Below are 22,387 nucleotides of genomic sequence, written 5' to 3'. Positions count from 1 at the left end.
CTGCTGGGTATGTCCTGATGGGGCCAAGCGAAATGTGGATCGCAACCACCAAATAGTTAGGCAAAAATGATGAGCTTTCGACCCAGAGTGATACGTCATCATTGGCGAAGAGGTTAGCAAGCTCCTTGAAGCTAGTTTTATTGAGGAGATATACTATTCTAACTGGATCGCCAATGTCGTCTTGGTGAAAATTGTTCACAACCCCAAGTGTAGGGTTGTGATGTAGTAATAATCTCGGTAAGATCGAGGTCGAATCCACAGGGATTGAAACTTGTACATTTCTGAAATTAACTAGTAGTAGACTACAAGAAGATGTGAAACTAATTCTAAAGCATTTGAGAGAGTAATTGTGAATAGAGTAATTAAAACTAAGAATTTAAAGGTAGGAACTAGAGTGTCAAAGATCCACTTGTAGTGATCAGGGAGCCCTCTTGCTTGATTCAAGTAACACAATTAGAATTAGAGTCTTATCCTATCCAATTGGAAAATATATCAATAAAACCAAATCTGAACTTCCATTGACTTAATTCTCAATGAAGGAGAACTATGATAAGGATTTACCAATCTCATAATCTTAAAGCAGGAGAATTGTGAATATAGGAAGGATTCCATCACCCCTACCATGCCCAAGGGACGATAGTGAACAACGGGACTTACTAATTTTATAATCTCAAATCAAGAAGATACTCAAAGCCATTGCAGATCTACTGTAATTTGAGTCACAATAAACCATTAAAAACTGAAGGTATTCCTTAATATCAAATTAGAATCCATAGAGTTCAACATAAACATGAATCAAAGCAATAGAAACATCCCATCATGCTACAAACTTCACCTCTTAGCCCTAGCTAAGAGGTTTAGCCAACCATAGACATGATTGGATATGAAATCCTAGAAGAAAGCATGAAAACAACTAAGGAAGAAGAAGAAAAACTCTTGGCGACGACTTCTCTACTCTTTTACTCCACTCCTTAAAACCTAGAAGATCCCTAGGAACATCCTAGGGAGTCCTATTTATAGTTATGGAACTCCAACTTTTGTACCTAGTTGGAAAACTCTGGAAACTACCTCAAATTTATGCAGTTTGCTAAAATAGACTTCACTGTCCGCAATTTCACAAAATGACCCAGAGTTTCAGAATATGCTTTTTCAGGACGATTTCAGGATTCCTTTTCTTCACTTCAAATCTTTGATTTTCTTCATTCCTCTTTTGATTTTCTTAGATCTTTGGCATATGAATTCTTTAATCTTGGTCTCCTAAGATTCATCCTTTTCAGCATCAAATCCATATTTTTAGCACCCTTTTCAATCCAAGCTCTTAAATTCACCTTACAATGTAAACATGATTAAAATAGAACATTAAGCATTATCATATTCACAAAACCAAGTAATAAATGGGGGATAATGTGTAATATTTGACCCTCAACACAATCCCCAACCAGCATTTTGCTAGTCCCGAGAAAAATATGTGAAAAAATATATCGAAAACCATTATATAATTTCCATAAGCTCAAGAGGTTTCAAAAACAATCCAGATAATAGAGTTTCAAAATACATCAACGTTGAGCATTATTCTCTCTTAAACTCTGGCACTTGGTAACTTCATAATCAAGTTCAACGCATTAATCCATCAATTAAAATAATTCCAAACATTGAGTTCCATAGGTGCATAACGAAGTCTAGACTTATCACAATCAATGATTCAATTCTTCATTTTCATGGTAACATTGATAATTCAAAGAGCATTCAAGACAACCAAAACCTAAACCGAAACTTGTCTTACAATTTATCTTTAATTCCCTCTTTTATTCTTCCAGCTTTTGATTTTTCCATCGATTGCTTTCACACTATGTCCACCTTTTTAAACATCTTTAATAAGTGGCCTTTTCAAAGACATCTGTTTTTTTTTTTGTTGGTTATTTATTTTTTGAACATGATGGACAAATTCCCTAGGTTGGTTCCTTTCATGCTAAATAATCACCAAGTTAATAATTCAATATTGACTGAAGCTTTATTGTGAAAGCTAAATGTGACATATGAAATCATGACTTAATCAATGTTTAAAACTCCTAATCATGGATTCATAATTCGAACTTACTTTGAAATCTCTAAGTAACTAATTCCAAGAGACATAAATCATCAACATTAAGTACCTTATACTTCAATTTTTTTTTAAATTTTCCACAATTTTTCTCAAAGACTAAAAAACAACTGATTTGCCTGCTTAATCCCCCATCCCCAACCTAAAATCTACATTGTCCTCAATGTAAAAGAAATAAGCATGTAATGTAAAAGAGGCAATGAAAAGAAAAGGGAAGTAATAGGAAGATAGTACCTGAAGAAGAAATTTTGAGGCTTTTTTAATTATCTCAGTATAATGATGGGTTAACACAAAAGACTCAAACAAACAATAAGCAAACTATCCTAGTCCTAAATCATATGAAGGCAATAAATTCTAATCATCAACTGTGAAAGCACATGAAATCTACTCAGTCATGCATCCAATTTCTTCCTTCAGCCAGTATCTTAATAAATTTCTCAGAAAGTTTCTCAACAAGATCATGTAAAAGCCATTTTTGTAGTAGGCTTGGATGTCCTGGAGCATGAATGTCCAGAGAAATTTATGGACCTCAGCATAAATTTTAATTTTAAGCTCCTGAGGTGTCCAAAGTATATATAATTCACCTATGATAGAAAAAGTTTCAAAGTTAGTACAACATGGTGAATCAGAGACTATAAGTAAATGAAATTTAGAAAAATTCTCAGTAGGTGGTGTAGTCTCAACACATTTCGAAGTTTTAAACCTCGGTTCAATTTTCAGTTCCTCTTCCTTTGATGGTAAACATTAAGGATCTATAGAAGGAGGGCTTTAGAATAAGGGTACTCTCAGTCAATAACAACTACCGATGTATTGTCTTGCAAGGCATCCACTATGTCTTGTATCAATGGATCATTTGAAACCACCAAGTGCACTAAGCAATCTTCTAAATAGTCGAAGTATTTGAAAAGGCCTAGCTATGAGTCCTAAAGGGAGGGGGTGAATAGGACTATGCCAAATTACAATGATAATAGTGGAATTTAAATGAATAAAAAAAAAAGATAGCACTTAAAGCAATTCACAATACGGAAATGTAAAGCAACCTCAAAATTTAAGTCTTAAGAGGTTGGTATAAATGTTATTCTAAGGACAACCTTACACCATAAAAACCAAGAGTTTATGGCAGGAAAACTTCACTAGGATGGTTTAAGTATCAATATCTCAAACTGAAGAGGAATGAAAGGAAATAGCAAGAAATAAAAGTCTAAACTATTACAACATTCCCCACAATGCTTGAAATGTAAATATTACAACGTTCACATTCACACATACATCCCACAAACTTGAATGATTAAAGATATAGAAAATAAATCACACATCCACAAAACACAAAGAGTTATAGTGGTTTACCTGTGTGTACACCAACTGTTAAACAACAACCACATAGCTTGCTACTCCACTCCTAATATCCTCACACAGGGGATATTAGCATTTACTATGAAAATAGGTTTTCTCAGGTTCACCTAAAACCCTCACAATTGTGCCTTTCAAATGGGCTTACACAATTCAAAAACCCCACACTCTGAGTTTTCTGGGTCTCCTCAGATAACCAATATTTAGAGATTTTTTCTGGCTTAATCTCAAAGAAACCAAAAACATAGAAGATTTTACCTGGATTTCTCATTTTGTAGCAGCCCGGAAGAACTAAATCGGAGTAGAAGTTCTAATAGAGAAGTTCAATGTCCAATACTCACTTTGAAATGGTTTTAAGTTCTAATTGATTTTAAATTAAATCAAGTTGGGCTAGCTCTATTTGATTTTGATTCCAAGAAGTGGAATATTATAATTCCTCTTTCAAATCAGATTGGAATGCAGAAACAAAATCAAATATAAAAAGCTAACAAAAGAGAATATTAAATATGCACAATGCAGCTTAAAAAGAACACAAACTTATCTCTCAGAGTGGTGCCTTGATTTTACTTGAATTGGATATCAAACTTTGAAAATCGTGCTCTATTTATAGTTGCAGAAATCGCATCTTCGATTAGTCCTGTGGACACTACGACTGGTCGTAGGACCAACATCATTTTGAAATTTTGAGCGCAATCGGATAAAACCATTCCACGATTGGTCGTAGGCACTTCACGACTGGTCGTGAGGAACCAGGAATAGTTGCTGGAGTTTAAATCGTAGCTACTGGACTAGTCTTGAATGAGTCGACACTGTTCACACGACCAGTCGACCAGAATCTAGAATTGGTCGTTGCTCAACAAAAAAATTCTAAAAATTTGCAATGACTTAGGACTGGTCTTGGAATTTCTTGGACTGGTTGAGCCAGTTCTAGGACTAGTCGAACAAAGTCCAGGACTAGTCTAAAAACAAACCAAACACTTATAAAATGATTCAATTTGAATTATGTATACAAAATGACCTACCCTAAGGTCAATCTAAGGTCATTCATACCTGAAATGTGAAGTATGGACATTGAACCTTCATTTCTTCAAATAATGGATGATCTTTGAAGTTCATCAGACTCGAGATCTTGACACATGAGGAAGCTTGAACTTGAGATCTTTGAAACCTTGAACTTGTAGTTCTTGAGTTGTATTTCACCTTAAGTCTTGAACAAGATCTCGTAGCTTTAAAACTCTGAAGCTTTAGAGAAAAGAACAATGAACCTGACCTTGCATTACTTGAAGTAGATTATTGTTCTTGACTTGAAGCATTGTCCTTATACATGTGATGCATTGCCTTGAACAGATATATCAATGTGCTACGCAAGACACAGATTGTGGTTCTGGCACTACAAAATTTGACAATCAAGGTAACAAATAACCATTGTACTTACAATCTCCCCCTTTGTCAAATTTGTGACAAAACACACTCCATTAAGAATAAGAGTAAGAATAGCATCACATGTTCAATAAAGAACCATGCACTTATAAAAGAAAACCAGTTATAGCCTGGATAAAGAATCATGCACCAGTTATCATCAACTAGCACACATCATCAAGTAGGCAAAACTCTTCCTTACTTACTCCCCCTGAGTAGCACACATATATCCATAAAATTATATAACTACCCCACAATCCATATCCATTCCATATCCATAAAAAATCAATCCAAAGAAATATTCTCCCCCTTTTTGTCACAATATGACAAAGGAAGCAAAGAAGAAATGGAAGAGGATGACTTAACAAGAGAGTAATAAAGGAGTTAAATAGACAAGATATGAAATATATATAAGCAAATTCAAAGTCCACATATCATTAACCAGCATATACCAAAGTCAACCAAAGTAAGTCTCGCAAACTGAAAGAAAGCAAAGTAGTATAAGAGTTATTATAGATCATAGAATAAAAACACCTAATCAGATCCTGAAGAAGGAGCAGGTATGGTTGGATCAAGTTGATGAAGGCCTTTGTTTAAGCACCCAAGATACTTGTGCATATATTTAAATTGTAAATCATGGGCAACATTCATGTTCTCTACCTTCTCCATCAAAATCGAATGGCTCATAGTCAGGATCATTTGTAGAATCTGATTCAATTTCATCAAAAATTTCATCCATATTTATATCATTAGGAGGAAGAACGCCACCTTCTTCTACATTCCCTACTTCAGCTCCACCACCACCCACATCCACTTGGCCAAGAGCCAGTTCTAATTTCATCTTATTTATATTTGAATTATTGAAAATAAGATGATGAATCAGAGCCTCTCTAATAGGCATAGCAACTAGCATGTGAGTAGCTAACACAGTCATAAGATATGCAAATAGAATATCATTGTGTCCAGGATGGAGACGAAATTGAATGATAGAATGATAGATCAAAGAAGGAAGACAAACTTTAGTACCAGAGATGACGGAATGCAAAATTCGAACCATGAAAGAGGTGAGTTCAGTTTTGTTACCTGAACGTTGATACAAATTTGAAATAAAGATTCTGTGAAGAACCCTTTATCTAGGTAATAAGTACTTGGAAGCAAACGCATTCCCCTTATGAGTCCATTGCACATCTATGTTGCATAATGCTCTAATGAGCATGCGTTTTTCTGATTCTGAAGGTTTCTCAACTAGAATGTGAATAGGAATACCCTCATCAATAACAAGTATGTCCATTAGAGCCGAAATCAGATGATAGTCAATTTCAAATGGACCTTCTCCAGTCGCTATTGCAAATGTTAAATTCTCAGTCAAAAAATAAAAAATACAAGCAAACATAACTTACACAATAGACTGGTATGCTGGCTAACCCCAATGTAGGATGTTATCCCAACCTATAGATTAAAGAAGTGGAAGGAGACCAAAAGGAGCAATGTGTTCAATATGCACAGTTCGCTCAACAATAACATTGTGTAATCGTAAATCTTGCACATGTGATAGATCATCTTCGGGTGATCGAACATGGAGCCTTGTTAAAGGAGCCGATCTAGATGAGAAAGCACCACGGGAATTTTCTTTTTTCCTCTAGCATCCATTTACAACAAGAAAATCAAAGAAGCAAGGAGTTGCAAAAGATGTGGAATGGGTTTTCTCAAAAATAGATTTGGGTGAAGAAAACCCCAAAATCTTCAAGGAAACTTGAAATCAAACACTCCAAGGAAGAAAATGAAGTGATATGTATTTAAATCTAGAAGAAAAATGAAAATAATGGACTAACCCTGAAGAATCAAGAAGTTGGGTATGACTAGTCATGCTACGGCCCGTTGGAGAGCAAAGAGAAAATGATGAAGAAAGAGTTTTTCTCCAAATTAAAGTGATTTAGTGTGCTACATGACTGGTCATGGGACGTCTCAACCGGTCGTGCCACGAATGGTCGAGTACGTCCTCGACTGGCCATGCAAAGACAAAAACATGCATTTTTCTTATAATTTTGAAATTTAATCAAATAAATGAATAAATATATATACTATAATACAGAAATGCATGATTTAATCAATTTAAAATGCACATACCAAGATTAAATTTCAATTTATTAAACCTGATTTTGTCAAGCGGTTTAGTGAAAATGTCAGCAAGTTGAGTCTCGGTCGGAATGTAATCCAAAGAGATTGTCTTTTCTTCCACTAATTCACGAATATAGTGATATCTAATGTTAATGTGCTTGGCTCGTGAATGTTGAATTGGATTTTTAGATATATTTATTACACTGGAATTATCATAATATAAAACCATTGAATCTTGTGCAATCCCATAATCACTTAACATTCTATTCATCCATACAAGCTGAGTACATGCATTTCTAGCTGCGATGTATTCACCCTTAGCAGTTGAGAGCAATACAGAACTTTGCTTTTTTCTAAACCAAGAAACTAAATAATTTTTGATATAGAAATAACCACCACTAGTGGATTTCCTATCATCAATATTTCCAGCCCAATCAGCATCAGTGTACCCTGCCAACTAAACACTAGTATCATATGGATACCAGAGACCGTCGCATAATCCGTTTTACAACAATTAGATGAGACTCTTTAGGGTCAGATTGATATCTAGTGCAAATACCAACACTAAAAGCAATATCAGGTTTACTTGCAGTTAAATAAAGTAAACTGCCAATCATACTACGATATAATTTAGGATCACATTTTTACCTGTAGAGTCTTTTGAGAGTCTTAAAGTTGTACTCATAGAAGTATCAAAATTTTTCCCAGTCTCAAATTCGAACTTTTTAATTAAGTTCAGAGCATATTTGGTTTGAGAAATAAAAATACCATCAGGTTGTTGTTTTACTTGCAACCCTGGGAAATAATTCAATTCCCCAACCATGCTCATTTTGAACTTACATTTCATTAAATCTGCAAACTCAACAGTCATGTTAGTACAGGTAGATCCATAAATAATATCATTAACATAGATCTGCACTATTAAGATATTATCGTTATGTTTCTTAACAAAAAGAGTCTTATCAACACTTCGCTTCAGAAAATTATGACTTAGTAGAAACTTAGTCAATTTTTTGTATCATGCCCTGGGAGCTTGTTTCAAACTTAGAGAGCCTTTTTTAGGCGATAGACATGATCAGTATTCTTAGGGTCTTTAAAGCCCGTTGATTGTTCAACATAAACTTCTTCATGCAGATCGCCATTTAAGAAGGCACTCTTTACATCCATTTGATAAATTTTAAATTTTCTAAAACAAGCAATGGATATAAATAGTCTGATTGATTCAAGATAAGCAATTGGGGTAAAGGTTTCATCATAATCGATGCCTTCAATTTGAGTGTACCCTTGTACAACCAGTCTAGCCTTGTTTTGAATTATATTACCAAGTTCATTAGACTTATTTTTAAAAATCCACTTAGTTTCGATAATATGTTTATCTTTAGGTCTAGGAATAAGATACCAAACGTCATTTCTCACAAATTGGTTAAACTCTTCTTGCATCACTACTATCCAGTTTTCGTCAGTAAGAGCTTCTTTTACGTTAGCTAGTTTTATCTAGGATGTAAAGAACACGTAATTACATATATCTTCTAGTTGTCTACGAGTGCGCACACCAGTGAGAGGATTTCCAAGAATCTAAGTAGTTGGATGATCTTTGATAGTCCTCAGTTCAGAGTTATTTTGACTTGATGAAGTATTTGGTTTGTCAATTAAAAGAACTTCATCATTATCTAAACTTGTGGCAGGTGTATTCAAGTTATCATCAATGACCACATTAATGGACTCTTGATTAACATCGGTCCTCTTATTCAGTACTCGATATGCTCGACTGTTTAAAGAATATCCTAAAAAGATCCCTTCATCACTTTTAGTGTCAAACTTGCCCAGATTTTCACGGTCACGTAAAATATAGCACTTGCTACCAAAAACTTGAAAGTATTTGATAGTAGGCTTCTTATCGAACCACATTTCATAAGCCATTTTATTATAAGTTCTACTTATATAAACCCGGTTGATTATATAGCATGTAGTATTTACAGCTTCAGCCTAAAGATTTTTAGGGAGGTTCAGACTATTAAACATTACATTTACCATTTCTTGAAGCACTCTACTTTTTCTTACAACAATTTTATTTTGTTGTGGAGTTTTGGGTGCAGAGAATTCATGTGATATTCCCCGATTGCAACAAAATTTCTCAAAACTGCTATTCTCAAATTCTGATTCATAATCACTACGGATCTTACAAACTTGAGAACCATTTTTCGTTTGAATTTGTTTGAGAAATCTTTTCACTTCATCAAGGGTTTCTGATTTATCCCTTAAGAAGGTTACCCAAGTGAATCTGGTATAGTCTTCCACGATTACCAATATATATTTTTTACCACCTCGACTCTTCGTTCTAGTTGGTCCTATAAGATTCATATGGAGAAGCTCGAGCGGTTTTAATGTGGCATTGGAGTTCACCTTTTTGTGAGTACTCCTAGTTTGTTTGCCAATCTGGCATTTGCCACGTATTTTGTCTACTTTCTGTAATTTAGGTAGACCTCCTATCAATTCTCTTTCGTTCAATCTATATGGATTGCGGTAGTGTAAATGTCCATGACATTTATGCCATAACTCAGTCTCATCGGTATGGACAATGTAACATGATTGATTAGATGAGCTAGAATCACTAACAATATAGCAGTTTTCAGAAGTTCTACGACCAGTTAATATTACAGAACCCTTTTTGTTTAAAATTTCACAACCTAGTAAATTTTCCGTTATGATTTTTATCACATATTTGAGATATGCTTAACAAATTGTGTTTTAACCCTTCAACATATAACACATTCTCAAATAAGGGAAGGTTAAAGAATTGAACCGTACCTTGGCTAATAATCCTGCACTTGCTACCATCACCAAATGTAACAAAACCATCAGCCATGTCTTTAAGATTGGTGAATAGACCTTTATCACCAATCATATGTCTTGAGCATCCACTATCTAAGTACCACTTTGAGTGACTTGTAGCTTTGAAAGCCATGTGGGCAACCAAGCAAGTAACCTTAGGAACCCATTTCATAAATGTTTTGGGTTTAGGAGTATAGTTGGTCTTCTTATGTTTGTAGTTGTTGTAAGAATGACCTACTGAGTTAGATTTTAAGAGCTCCTTAAGCAAATCAACTATTTTTTTAGCTAAAGGGTTTTGGTTTTGATTATTATAGTTGATATGGTTATTTAAAAAATTGAAATGTTTTGGTATTTTTAGAAAACTTTTGATTAGAACTTTTCTCTTTTATGTTTGAGGACTCTCCTTTTACAAACCTAGGAGGAGTATTCTTCTGTTCTAGTAGAATAACTCTATCATAGCCCAAACCGGATCGATCGCCACATTTTCTTAATCCAGATAAAATTTTTTCTAATTTTGGATCACCTTGAGCATACTTCCATGTATCCTTTAAACTCAAAAGTGAAGAAACTTCAAGTTTAAGTTTTTCATTTTCAGATTTTAGATTTTCAATCTGGGAGGTTTTGAATTCTAAATTGCATTTGCATTTTCCCAAACAATTGAAATATGAGATTTTTCTAAAATAAGAGAATCAAAATTTTCTTTAAGCTTTGAAAATTTTTCTTTTTGAAGTTTTAATTTAACAGCAATTTTACAACTTTCCTTGTAAAGGGTATTACAAGCATGTTGAAGATCTTCTTCATTTTCATGATCATTATTCAAATTTTCTTCACTAATTCAATCATCATTATCTAAAAAAGTGAACTTGGCTAGAGTCATAAGTGCTTTGACTTCATTGCCCGACTTGGTTTTAAAATCTTCTGATTCAGAAGAAGCTTTAGAACTGGAAGATTCATCCTAAGTAGCCAACATACTCTTCTTTTTTGGGTTTGTCCTTTTTAGGACACTTGTTTGCCAAATGCCCATTTTCTTGGCAGTTGTAACATTGACTGTCTTTTAATGATTTCCAAGTTTTATATTTAGATCTTTTCTAATCATTAGCTTTTTGAAAATTAACCCACTTTTTACTTTTAAAAATTTTGTAAAACTTTATCGCTAGAAGGGTCATATCATCTTCTAAGTTATCTAAATCAGAATTGCTATTGTTTTCTTGTAACGCCCTGAAATTCGTGGGTCGAGCATAACTCAACTCCCGAGTTCCAAAACATCACTTATGCAATATATTTAATGATGGATGTATATTGTCTATATCAGTGCATAAAACATGAAGTAGATTAAGCCAAATAGCAAATATAATTCAGGGATAAGTGAAGAAAGCAAGCGGAAGACTTATAGAATCATATGTGTACATGTGCAAATCCCTGAAGTACATATACATACCAGGTCGTATTTCAAGTGTTGCTATCAAAATTATAAGTATCAAATTACATTATTTAATTCCCAAAAGAAATCCCAGAATCCCGCGCATCAGAACAAGGCTCGCTAGAACCCGTCTGAAAACTGCATAAAAGAGAAACCAGCCTCATCATCCTCAATCTCCGACTCTGCCTCAAAGGTTGCCTCAACATCTGCAACATCAGCAACTAAGATAGAGTCTAGTGGGTGTTTAACACCGCCCCAGAACGTGGGAGTGAGTGATCAACTCAGTGGAACAATAAAGCAAAGGTTAACATGTTATCAGTTCAATCAAGCAGTAATGATAACGCAGAACAATCAAATATGTCCTAAGTACTCTTGTTAATGCAGGGATGTGTGAAGAATGATGCGTCCCCTCACGTGTACACCCTCAGCGTCTTCATCTTACGTTACGCATGACATTGCCTCGGAGTGCACCACGTCTACAAAGCACATGCAAATGCGGTGTATGAACATGATTACCAAGTTGTTATTAGTCATTTCATACAGCAGGATTGGGAAGCTAAGGTACCTTCCTCGTATCACCATCCAAACAGTGATCCATTCTAGGGTCGTTAGTCCTAGATATCTCATACGATCATATGGTTTCAGGTCATTGCAAAGGGCTCGTCACCAATCAATGCATGCCTATCATACCTTCGTTACCACAATTCGGCTCGTCACCTCAATGCGTTATCCAGGCATGCTCGAGGTCACTACAAACGGCTCGTCACCTCAATGCGTTATCCAGGCATGCTCGAGGTCACTACAAAGGGCTCGTCACCAATCAATGTAGGCCGACAACACGAATATAGTGTCCCATACTACCATAATCGGCTCACGAGTTTGGTTACTCACTGGTCACTACGGGGAGGCTCGTCACCCCAGCGTAGGCCGACATCTCGACCACGGTGTCTCATACCACCATGTTCAGCTCATGAGTCTTATCGGATCAAGGTACCATGGTTAATAGGATTTCATCGGTAAGATTGATACCCTAAATTCAAACAGTAGCGTAAATACATGGTGAACATACATCGAACAATCGGGTTACTTGACGAACTCGACTAGCACGAGCGCACGTTAGGTTGAACGACATAGAGTGCGCAAACACTCCGCGTGGCCAAACCACTGCCGACAACTCTAATACGACTCGGGTTCGTCTAATCACGTCCTACGTGGCAAAAGTAACCTCAGCCATGAACTTAAGGCCAATTATCGATTTCCTAGACTAATGCATAGTCCCACATACATTCCACTATAACAGATATTGATATCACCGATTTAAAATAGTAATGGAACAACAACTCAAATCATGTGGTATGTAAGCATTTAGAGAATATCAACTTAACATGGAATTTCACATAAGTAATACTTGAAATTAAACAGCAAGGAATGTGACTTGCATGAAGGAAATCATACACACTAGTGGGAGAGTTGAGAATCGCTTCTCAACGCCCATACTAGGTTGATATTTCACACTTTAGATCATTCAGACATTTCTACAAACACTTAGAATACGTAATACAACTTACATGACGTATGTTGAAATACACACATTTGGACAATTCCTTTTACCAAGGAGTTGTCACACATACATCTAGCATAAATACACGACAGTTAATCATGGCAATCACATGTTCATATTTTATACGTATACGGTACTTTATACATACACATAAAATACATAAATCTCAATATATCACATGCATATCAGGAACGCAAAATAAACATAACATTTGGCATCTGAAATCTCATTCATAGTAAGAATAAACCATTCACTGGCATTGAAAGCCTTGAAAACCATAACCTATACGATTAAAGTCCGCACTTTAAACCAGAAATAGAGCACCGAACTGATTCAGACGATATGTCTTCGTCAACGGTGACAAGACAACCTAAGGTAAGAATAGAAATGAGATACAACATTACAAAGACTATTCTAAGCTCTAACACAGATTAGGGTTAGGTTAACTTACCCAAAGATGAACTCAGAATCGCCGGAAGAGCAATTCAAAAGTGAAGGTTTAAGGATAAAGAAGAACAAGAAAGAATCTAAGATGATTCACCAACTTCTCTCTCACTTTCTCTCTCTTTTCCTCTCTCTTTCTTAGCTAGGGTTAGGAAATTCGTATGGAAAAGAGAGCTAGGGTTTTAAGGTCTATATATAGGCCTAACATTGATGAAAATATCCCCAGGGCCAAGGTATACTTAGGGTATAACCAAAACAAGCCTCTCTCGATCCAACGAAGCATTTTCGGTGGGCCTAATACCACAAAAGGTCGGACTTAAGCTTACTGACCATAGATCTAGGTCAAGCTGAGTTTTTGTACCGACCGGATCTTCAGATCAGCCGTGGCGGACCACTCTCAATTTAACGGTCACCGAATCTCGATCAGGTCCACAAGCACTATGACATGCCTGGGCCACCTTCCCTGATCTGAGGGTGAAATTGGGTCAGAATCCAATGGTCAGATTGCTTAAAATTGTTGCGCAAGCGACACGACTCAGATTTCATAAAATCTTATTAAGTTTCCAACCGTTCTCACACTCTCCACTCCGGACTCAATCAAATCGACCCAGAACATCATCTGGACTTGATTTTTGAGGTGATGGTCAAACCCAACATGGTGACCGCAACAGCCTAAGATCATCGCTATCGGACTTTCGACGTGCGGTCCAGGTCCGATCCAGAACATCTAAAAATTTCCAAGAACAACTGGATTTAGCGATGAATCCCAGATTTCAGAGTAACATAGCGTTAACCATTCTACAGGTTTTGAGTCATATAGATCTAATTTAAAGTGATTGATGCAAATTTCACAAGCAATCGAGTTTAGCGCTAATTACCCCAAAAAGCTACTAAGGAAAGAATAGAGGTACTACTCGGGTCTTGGCACAAAATTTTCAGGGTCATTACAATCTACCCCCCTTAAAGAAAATTTCGTCCTCGAAATTCATACCTTCTCATATTCCTCAAGGATCTGAGGGTAGCTCTTCCTGACCTCAGCTTCAGATTCCCAAGTAGCCTCTACCTCACTATGATGCGTCCATAGCACCTTCACAAGAGGGATGACCTTGCTACGCAATACCTTCTCCTTTCTGTCCAGAATACGCGTCGGTCGCAGTACATAAGTGGCATCCTCGCTCAACTGCACCTACTCCCAACTGATAATATGCGAAGGATCAGGAACGTACTTCTTCAGCATAGAAATATGAAATACGTTATGCACGCTCGCAAGAGGTGTGGGCAAAGCAAGGCGGTATGCTACCGCTCTCACTCAATCCAAAACTTGAAATGGACCAATAAATCTTGGCGTAAGCTTCCCCTTCTTACCGAACCACAGAACTCCCTTCATAGGAGAGACCTTCAGAAAAACATGGTCTCCAACCTCAAACTAAAGCGGTCGACGCCTCGTATCAGTATAACTCTTCTGCCTACTCTGGGCTGTCAGAAGTCAACGTCGAATAATGTCAACTTTCTCTAAAGTCGCCTGCACCAACTCCGGGCCAATCAAACTACTCTCGCTAACTTCTGCCCAACAATGCGGTGCTCTGCACGGGCGACCATACAATACTTCATAGAGAGTCATGCCAATGCTCGCCTGGAAACTGTTATTATACACGAACTCTGCATACTGGAGACAATCATCGCAACTGTCCTTGAAATCCAAAAGACAAGCTCGCAACATGTCTTCCAAGACTTGATTCACGCGTTTCGTCTGCCCATCTGTCTGCGGATGAAATGCGGTGCTGAACTTCAGTTTCACACCCATTGCTTCCTGAATACAAGTCCAGAAGATAGATGTGAAATGCGTGTCTCTATCAGACATAATCTCCAAGGGAACTCCATGCAGACATACGATCTCCTTGATACACAGCCTAGCCAACTCGTCTGCAGAGTTTGTGACTCTGATAGGTAAGAAATGAGCCGACTTCATCAATCGGTCGACGATCACCCAAATAAAGTAATATCCCTTCCTCGTTCTCGGCAACCCAGAAATAAAATCTATAGAGATGAAGTCCCACTTCCATTCTGCTATGGGCATGGGCTGAAGCAACCTAGGAGGTCAGCGATGCTCTGCCTTGACCTACTGGCACGTGAGACAACGAGAGACAAACTCAACAATATGGACCTTCATATTGTCCCACCAATATGATCTCCTCATATCCTGATACATCTTCGTGCTACCTAGATGCATAGCAAGCTTAGAACTATGGGCCAACTCGAGAACCTCCCGTCTCAAGTCAGGGATGTCAGGAACACATAACCAGCCACGAAATCGTAGGCCCCCATCAGAACTAACACTCAGTCGGAGTTCTCATCTGTACCAACCCGCTTTCTCATCTTCACCAAAAGCTCATCATCTGCCTGAGCTGCAACGATCTTCTCGTCGATAAGGGGTTGTACACGAATGTGGGCGATAACCTCATACGGCTCTACCACCGTAAGCTTCTGCTCAAAGTCCCGCACAAACTCCAACATATCCCACTCTGCTATCATCAGCGGAGCCGCAAACTCAATAGCCTTCTTGCGACTCAATGCATCTGCCACAAGGTTCGCCTTGCCTGGATGGTACAAAACATCGAACTTAAAGTCCTTCAATGTTTCCATCCATCGACGCTGCCTCATATTTAAATCACACTGCGTGAAAATATACTCAAGGCTCCTGTGGTGGCAAAAGAACTCGAACTCCTCACTGTAGAGGTAATGTCTCCAGAGCTTTAATGCGAAAATGACAGCTGCTAACTCCAAGTCGTGCGTATGGTAATTCTCTTCGTGTTTCCTCAACTAACGCGAAGCATAAGCAATCACCCTGTCCTTCTGCATAAGGACACAACCCAGACCAACACGAGAGGCATCAGTATATATAATATACTTAACCCCTTGCTCTGGCAATACTAGCACAGGGGCGGACGTCAACTTGTCATTCAGCTCTTGAAAAGCTACCTCCGCCCTCTCATTCCAAGTAAACTTCAAATCTTTTCGTGTCAACTACGACAATGGTCTGGCAATCTTCGAGAAGTCTTGAATGAAGCGTCGATAATAGCCTGCAAGACCCAGAAAGCTCCTTACCTCAGTAACTGAACCAGGCAGCTTCCAGTCCTGCACTGCAGCTACCTTGGCAAGATCGACAGCTATCCCTTCCTTGGACACCACATGCCCCAGGAACTTGACTTCCTCTTTCCAGAAATCACACTTCTTGAACTGCGCAAAAAGCTGATTGTTCCTGAGAGTATCCAAAACTGCTCTTAAGTGATCCTCGTGCTCTGCCCGACTCGCAGAATAAATCAAGATGTCATCGATAAAGACAATGATGAATCGGAACAAGAATGGCCGAAACACCCTGTTCATCAGATCCATGAACACGGCCAGTGCGTTCGTAAGACTGAACGACATCACAAGGAACTCATAGTGACCGAAGCTAGTCCTGAAAGTAGTCTTCTGCACGTCCTCATCCTTGACGTGCAACTGATGATACCCTAACTGCAGATCAACCTTTGAAAAGTACCATGCCCCCTTCAACTGATCAAACAGATCATCAATCCTGGTCAAAGGATACTTATTCTTCACAGTCACCAGATTCAACCTGCGATAATCAATACATAATTGCAAGGAACCATCTTTCTTCTTCACAAACATGACAGGTGCTCCCCAGGGAGACACACTAGGCCAAATAAAACCCAAATTCAGCAAAACATCTATTTACTTCCTCAACTCCTCCATTTCACTCGGAGGCATACGATAGGTGGGCAAAGAAATGGGTGCCGCACTAGGCATGAGATCGATAGTAAAATCAATTTCACGCTGAGGAGGTAATCCAGGAATCAACTCAAGCACATCTTCAAACTCCCGAACTACTGGCGTGCTATCAAACGCCGATTTAGCCATACTCTCAAACCGAGAAGTATAATAATCAAGACGAAGAGGGTAACTGACCTGAGCTGGGAAAGTAACTGTCTAGCCCTCAGGTCCATGGATGGTCACCGACCTTGCTTCATAATCAATCTCAGCTCGCATCCTTGTGAGCCAATCCATAGCCATAATAACATGTAATGATAAAGAGGTGTAACAAAGAAATCAACACAGATCGATCCACTTCCTAGATCGACCAAACAATCCATACAACGCTTGTTTATAGTAGAGGAAATCCCCGTAGCGGTAGTAAGCGTCACTCCTTGCATAGAAACAGTGTTCAAACCCAAACGCCTAACTGCCGCATATGATATGAGAGAAGTAGTGGACCCTGTATCCACCAACATAGAAACAGGAGTACTTTCAATGTGCGCTGTAACTTTGAAGGATCTCGGCACCAAGTCAGACATAGGCACTTCAGCTGAGAGTGCATGAACTTGAGCCAGCTGCTGACGATTCTGCGGAGGAACCATGGGCCGCTGAGGTGGCCTGAAGCTAGGTACTGCAGGTCTGAAGGATGAATGAGCTGGCGCTGAACGAAGAGGTGGAGGAGAAATAACTTGAGGCATCGGACGGCTAATCCTCTGCGGTGGAGTAAAACCACTGGCCCGCATACACAAAAAGTAAAAATGGTCCAAATGCCCCATCTTCCCACAATACAAACAACGAAGATCAGCTCGCATCTGCTGAGCGGGCGGCGCTGAACACCTAGGAGGAGAATCTGCCCGCAACCTCTTACCGAGAAAAGGTGCACCCTGAAAGTCAGGTCACGGCCTAGGAACCATAGGTGCACGTATGCAGGACGACCTGTCCCCGTCCTGCTCTGCTCGTAAGGACATGCTACCAACTCCACGTAGGAAGAAATGCTAGCACAGCATATCTTTGATCGGATCTCAGGCCTCAGTCCCTCAGAAAAGCTCTGCATCCTGATCGATTGATCGCCCAGAATCAAAGGAACATACCAACCTAGCTCAGTGAACCGGTTCTCATACTCCGTCACCGACAGCCCTCCCTGGCGGAGGCGAAGGAACTCACTCTCCTTCTCATGTCAGTACGTAACCGGGAAATACTTCTCGTGGAAGCGTGCCTCAAAAGCCTGCCACGACCACTCAAATCCTTCCTCGACAGTGCGAAGAACACTGTCCCACCATAGACTGGCCTCCTTCTTAAACATGAAGGAGACAAGCTCAACCTGCTTAACCTCTGAACAATACAGTAGTCTCGGCATCTTAGAGATGCGATCGATCCAGTACTCGGCCTCCTCGGGTCTATGAGAACCCGTAAATTTGGGAGGTCGTAAGCACTGGAATAGCTCAAAAGTGCCGCTCACACTGGCGCTCCCAGATGGAGGCATAGGTGAAGCAGGAGGAGTCGCCCCCATTGACTGAGCAAAGATGCCAGCCATGGAAGATAGGAACTGCTGCTGCTGCTGCTACTACTATTGTTGGTGCTGCTGCTGCTGAATCTGCTGTTGCTGCATCAACAGCATCATCTGCTCAAACCTATCAGCCGGTAGAGCAAACGAAGATGCACGGCTCGGCTCAGGAACTGAAGGCGTGACTGGAGGAGCCATAGGAATCGGCCCAACACTGGCATGAGACGGGCCCGTCTGTGGATCCGTCTGGCTATCGCTCAAGGGAGGAACCCCAGCAAGCGACTCAACCAAGGAGAGACGGGCCGAAGACTTCGAACCCTTAGGAGGCATACCCTACATTCAACAAAGGATGCAACCTGTAAGATTCTACGTCCACATAATCCATCCACACAGCATTCACAGCACAACTTCAAAGATAAACAACATGCATTCCATTAAACAAAATTGTCGCAATACAAGTAGTGTAGCATTACATGGATCATGACAGGAAAAGCATGTGAACTACAACATTTAACACTTCAAATAACTACAAACAACTCCAACTACAAAGCCAACAATGGCTACACACAGAGAGAAACAACAAAACAAAGTAAAGGACGACTACAAGGACAACTACTCATTGGAATCAGGAGATGGAGGCAGGGCACCCTTATCCTGCAAGCAACACAGGATAGACTTCAGAGTTCGAGTCACCTTCTTAAACTTATGCTTCACAAGGCCTCGAAGATCCATGATATGCTGGCGTAGAACAGCCTGCCATTCCTCGAGTCAAGCAATATGGACATCCCTGGCAACCTGATCTGCGCTCTGCTCTGGTGCCACAGGAGGAGAGCTCTCACTCGTATCCTGTGCCTCTACCTCTTCCTCGTCCTACTCTGTCTCTTCTTCAATCTTAGCACCACCTTCAGCATAACTCTCATCCTCATCACTCTCTGACTCATCCTCACTCTCTGAGGCCTGTCGATGAGGACCAATCTCCATCTGCTTAAGGGTCATCAGATTAATATAACGAACAGGAACCGGCTTCTCTGCTCCAATCCTATAGCCAAACTCATGTGCAAGCTTACAAATGAAGCGGCCAAAAGGAAGCGATTCGGTCCTTCTAGTCGAACGAGCGATGAGAATAATCTGACGCAAGATGTACGTCGGCACACATAACTTCGCTTCTTACCCCACCTGATACAGAAAATCTACCATCAGGCGCATACACTCGCTACGGTTGCTTCACCTTAGATATACATTGAACGTACACATGTGGTGAAGCAAGCGGAAGTCGTCCATCATGTTGGTAGCCAGAAGACTTCTATTAGGCTGCCATTCGACCAGACGACCACACAAGAACTGGGTGCGACGGTCCCTCTCGCGCATACTGTTCAAATTCTTCTCACTGGCATGCACCTCACCAAGTTGCACATTCAGAAGTCGGGATATCAAAGCGACATTGACCGTGGCCTCCCGACCGCTACCACAAGGAATCTTGAACTGCAGAGGCTTCAGCGAAGGATCACGAATATTAGCATAAAAAGCTCAAACAGTACTTGCATTTGCGCGATACTCGCCCTCAAACAAGGGACACCAACCAGCCCCTTCCAAACGCTCCAACAACAGAAACCCGTCAAACAGCCGCGGATCAACATGAGCCTTAAAAAGGACCCTACGGCCTTCATAAACTCCATGAGACAACTCTGCCAACAAGGTTCTACCAATGGGAGCTCGAGGATCAAGGTCCCGCTTAGTTTGGAATTCACGAGCGGTGGTCGTGCTCTCGGTGGCACCTCTCAGCCTCCGTGCATGGGTCGACTAGGCCCGGATTCATCCACGGGCACTCTTTTCTTCTTCATCAAAGAAAGAAGGGAGGAAATGGAAAATATGGTGGTGATAAACTCAAAGAGGGCCATGAGAAATAAGAGAAAGAGAGAAATAGGAAGAATGGTGAAACTTCCACACACTTGAGATCCCAAAAGAGGATTTGAGAGCCCAAATGAGAAGAAAGGAGATGTAAACAGCAATGGGGGTGAGCGTTTTAAGATGGGTGGATAGGGTGTGCACGAAAATGGAAGAAGAAGAAGATTTGGAAGAGATTTAGAGAAGTTTGGAGGAGAACTTGAAGGAAAGGAGAGCTAGGGAGGGTGAGTTGTGAAGGAAGTAGGGTTTAGAAGATGTTTAAACCAGCAAACCATGGAGGGGTGGGCCACACTAGGCTATACACTCTTCGGCCCGAGCCGGCCCACCCGGCCTGGCCCGCTGATCGGCGAGGCCTCGCCGAACCAGCGATGACATCACCGGTCTTTGGACTGTCCGGTGATGGCTCGCCGATTGGGCAAGGTCCTCCTAGTCCCTTAGCTCCAAAAAGATGTGGGTCCCCCCTGGGCCCCACTGAAAATGCCCCGATCGGCCCATTTGCTTGATTCGACGCCTATCGGGCTATTCGAGCAGAAATCTGATACAAACACAGATTTTTTGACAATTGGAGGGTTGAAATGGGATGATAAACCATCTAAACTCATTAATAGATGCTCTAAGAGAGGTTTCGGGCGCTGTGTGTGATCAGGAGAGAGCACAAGTCGATCTCGGCGATCGTTTTCAGTAAACTTTCGCCGATCGAAGCAACAGAACATAAACACATAATCTACGATAAACTTGCACCCAAATACACTAAAGTGGCGACAGCGTGCAGTGTGTGACCATAACCCAGGTCCAGTTTAATCCAAATCATGCTTTGATACCAACTTGTAACACCCTGAAATTCGGGGGTCGAGCATAACTCAGCTCCCGAGTTCCAAAACATCACTTATGCAACATATTTAATGATGGATGTATGTTGTCTGTATTAGTGCATAAATAAGGGAATAGATTAAGCCAAATAGCAAATATAATTCAGGGATAAGTGAAGAAAGCAAGCGAAAGACTTATAAAATCATATGTGTACATGTGCAAATCCCTGAAGTACATATACATACCAGGTCATATTTCAAGTGTTGCTATCAAAATTATAAGTATCAAATTTCATCATTTAATTTCCAAAAGAAATCCCAGAATCTCACGCATCAGAACAAGGCTCGCTAGAACCCGTATGAAAACTGCATAAAAGAGAAAACAGCCTCATCATCCTCAATCTCCGGCTTTGCCTCAAAGGTTGCCTCAACATCTACAACATTAGCAACTAAGATAGAGTCTGGTGGGTGTTTAACACCACCCCAGAACGTGGGAGAGAGTGATCAACTCAGTGGAACAATAAAGCAAAGGTTAACATGTTATCAGTTCAATCAAGCAGTAATGATAAAGCAGAACAATCAAATATGTCCTGAGTACTCTTGTTAATGCAAGGATGTGTGAAGAATGATGTGTGCCCTCATGCGTACACCCTCAGCATCTTCATCTTACGTTACACATGACATCGCCTCAAAGTGCACCACATCTACAAAGCACATGCAAATGCGGTGCATGAACATGATTACCAAGTTGTTATTAGTCCTTTTCATACAGCAGGATTGAGAAGCTAAGGTACCTTCCTCGTATCACCATCTAAACAGTGATCCATTCTAGGGTTGTCAGTCCTAGATATCTCATACGCTCATATGATTTCAGTTCGTTGCAAAGGGCTCGTCACCAATCAATGCACGCCCATCATACCTTCGTTACCATAATTCGGCTCGTCACCTCAATGCGGTATCCAGGCATGCTCGAGGTCACTACAAAGGGCTCGTCACCAATCAATGTAGGCCGATAGCACGAATATAGTGTCCCATACCACCATAATCGGCTCACGAGTTTGGTTGCTCACTGGTCATTATGGGGAGGCTCGTCACCCCAGCGTAGGCC

The sequence above is a fragment of the Magnolia sinica genome, chromosome 5, assembly GCF_029962835.1.
Source record: "Magnolia sinica isolate HGM2019 chromosome 5, MsV1, whole genome shotgun sequence".
Taxonomy (NCBI): Eukaryota; Viridiplantae; Streptophyta; class Magnoliopsida; order Magnoliales; family Magnoliaceae; genus Magnolia; species Magnolia sinica.
This window is presented reverse-complemented; position numbering follows the sequence as displayed.